This window comes from Schistocerca gregaria, unplaced genomic scaffold, assembly GCF_023897955.1.
Source record: "Schistocerca gregaria isolate iqSchGreg1 unplaced genomic scaffold, iqSchGreg1.2 ptg000265l, whole genome shotgun sequence".
NCBI classification, from domain to species: domain Eukaryota; kingdom Metazoa; phylum Arthropoda; class Insecta; order Orthoptera; family Acrididae; genus Schistocerca; species Schistocerca gregaria.
The window spans coordinates 1,762,971-1,766,380 of NW_026061767.1; positions in this window are offsets into that span (position 1 = coordinate 1,762,971).

A 3,410-nucleotide genomic window follows, 5' to 3' on the forward strand; every position below is an offset into this window, starting at 1 on the left:
TATCGTCTGCAAAGCGATGTCGCGTACTGCGGTATGCGGAAACACTAAAAGCACCATAGTAGAACACAGAAGAAGCTTCTAAGTTGAAACAATGGCCAGTAAGAAGTAGTACAATTCAAGTTTTAGTTGTCAATTATTCACTTTTTAGCCGGCTTTGGTGGCTTGGACATCACTTAGGACCTTAAGATTTTGCATGAAAGGAGGACTTGCACCCGCGTTGCAAGGGAGAATGTGAAAAGTGTTCATATGTAGTAAAAACATGAGAAATCCGTCCGTTTTCGTCATTTGTTATCGAATCGACTTAAAGCCAGATCGTCACATTGGCCGCTCTTCTCTCTGAAACGGTTACATTTATCGTCTGCAAAGCGATGTCGCGTGCTGCGGTATGCCGAAACACTAAAAGCACCTTAGTAGAACACAGAAGAAGCTTCTAATTTGAAGTAATAGCCAGTAAGAAGTAGTACAATTCAAGTTTTAGTTGTCGATTATTCACTTTTTAGCCGGCTTTACTGGCTTGGACATTAAGTGGAAGCTTAATATTTTGCATGAAAGGAGGAGTAGCAGCCGCGTTGCACGGGAGAATGTGAAAAGTGTTTATATGTAGTAAAAACCTGAGAAATCCGTCCGTTTTCGTCATTTCTTATCGAATCGACTTAAAGCCAGATCGTCGAATTGGCCGCTTTTCTCTCTGAGACGGTTACATTTATCGTCTGCAAAGCTATGTCGCGTGCTGCAGTATGCGCAAACACTAAAAGCACCATAGTAGAACACAGAAGAAGGTTCTAAGTTGAAGTAATAGCCAGTAAGAAGTAGTACAATTCAAGTTTTAGTTGTCGATTATTCACTTTTTAGCCGGCTTTGGTGGCTATGACATGACCTAGGACCATAAGATTTTGCATGAAAGGAGGACTAGCAGCCGAGTTGCACGGGAAAATGTGAAAAGTGTTCATATGTAGAAAAAACCTTAGAAATCCGTTCGTTTTCGTCACTTGTTGTCGAATCGACTTAAAGCCACATCGTCACTTTGGCCGCTCTTCTGTCTGAAACGGTTACATTTATCGTCTGCAAAGCTATGTCGCGTGCTGCGGTATGCGGAAACACTAAAAGCACCATAGTAGAACACAGAAGAAGCTTCTATGTTGAAGTAAGATCCAGTAAGAAGTAGTACAATTCAAGTTTTAGTTGTCGATTATTCACTTTTTAGCCTGTTTTGGTGGCTTGGACATGACCTATGACCTTAAGATTTTGCATGAAAGGAGGACTTGCAGCCGCGTTGCATGGGAGAATGTGAAAAGTGTTCATATGTAGTAAAAACCTGAGAAATCCGTCCGTTTTCGTCATTTGTTATCGAATCGACTTGAAGCCAGATCGTCACATTGGGCGCTTTTCTCTCTGAGACGGTTACATTTATCGTCTGCAAAGATATGTCGCGTGCTGCGGTATGCGGAAACACTTAAAGCACCATAGTAGAACACAGAAGAAGCTTGTAAGTTGAAGTAATAGCCAGTAAGAAGTAGTACAATTCAAGTATTAGTTGTCGGTTATTCACTTTTTAGCCGGCTTTGGTGGCTTGGACATGACCTAGGACCTTAAGATTTTCCATGAAAGGAGGACTTGCAGCCGCGTTGCACGGGAGAATGTGAAAAGTGCTCATATGTAGTAAAAACCTGAGAAATCCGTCCGTTTTCGTCATTTGTTATCGAATCGACTTAAAGCCAGATCGTCACATTGGCCGAACTTCTCTCTGAAACGGTTACATTTATCGTCTGCTAAGCTATGTCGCGTGCTGCGGTATGCCGAAACACTAAAAGCAACATAGTAGAATACAGAAGAAGCTTCTAAGTTGAAGTAATAGCCAGTAAGAAGTAGTACAATTCAAGTTTTAGTTGTCGATTATTAACTTTTTAGCCTTCTTTGGTGGCTTGGACATGACCTATGACCTTAAGATTTTCCATGAAAGGAGGACTTGCAGCTGCGTTGCACGGGAGAATGTGAAAAGTGTTCATATGTATTAAAAACATGAGAAATCGGTTCGTTTTCGTCTTTTGTTATCGAATCGACTTAAAGCCAGATCGTCAAATTGGCCGCTCTTCTCTTTGAAACGGTTACATTTATCGTCTGCAAAGCTATGTCGCGTGCTGCGGTATGCGGACACACTAAAAGCACCATAGTAAAACACAGAAGAAGCTTCTAAGTTGAAGTAATAGCCAGTAAGAAGTAGTACAATTCAAGTTTTAGTTATCGATTATTCACTTTTTAGCCGTCTTTGGTGGCTTTGACATAACCTAGGACCTTAAGATTTTGCATGAAAGGAGGAGTAGCAGCCGCGTTGCCCGCGAGAATGTGAAAATTGTTCACATGTAGTAAAAACCTGAGAAATCCGTCCGCTGTCGTCACTTGTTATCGAATCGACTTAAAGCCAGATTGTCATATTGGCCGTTCTTCTCTCTGAAACGGTTACATTTATCGTCTGCAAAGCTATGTCGCGTGCTGCGGTATGCCGAAACACTAAAAGCACCATAGTAGAACACAGAAGAAGCTTCTAATTTGAAGTAATAGCCAGTAAGAAGTAGTACAATTCAAGTTTTAGTTGTCGATTATTCACTTTTTAGCCGGCTTTGGTGGCTTGGACATGACCTAGGACCTTAAGATTTTGCACGAAAGGAGGGGTAGCAGCCGCGTTGCCCGCGAGAATGTGAAAAGTGTTCATATGTAGTAAAAACCTGAGAAATCAGTCCGTTTTCGTCATTTGTTATCGAATCGACTTAAAGTCAGATCGTCACATTGGCCGCTTTTCTCTCTGAGACGGTTACATTTATCGTCTGCAAAGCTATGTCGCGTGCTGCGGTATGCGGAGACACTAAAAGCACCATAGTAGAACACAGAAGAAGCTTCGAAGTTGAAGTAATAGCCATTAAGAAGTAGTACAATTCAAGTTTTAGTCGTCTTTGGTGGTTTGGACATGACCTAGGACCTTAAGATTTTGCATGAAAGGAGGAGTAGCAGCCGCGTTGCCCACGAGAATGTGAAAATTGTTCATATGTAGTGAAAACCTGAGAAATCCGTCCGCTTTCGCCACTTGTTATCGAATCGACTTAACGTCAGATCGTCACATTGGCCGCTTTTCTCTCTGAGACGGTAACATTTATCGTCTGCAAAGCTATGTCGCGTGCTGCGGTATGCGGAGACACTAAAAGCACCATAGTAGAACACAGAAGAAGCTTCTAAGTTGAAGCAATAGCCAGTAAGAAGTAGTACAATTCAAGTTTTAGTTGTCGATTATTCACTTTTTAGCCGGCTTTGGTGGTTTGGACATGACCTAGGACCTTAAGATTTTGCATGGAGGCGGACTAGCAGCAGCGTTGCATGGGAGAATCTGAAAAGTGTTCATATGTAGTAAAAACCTGAGA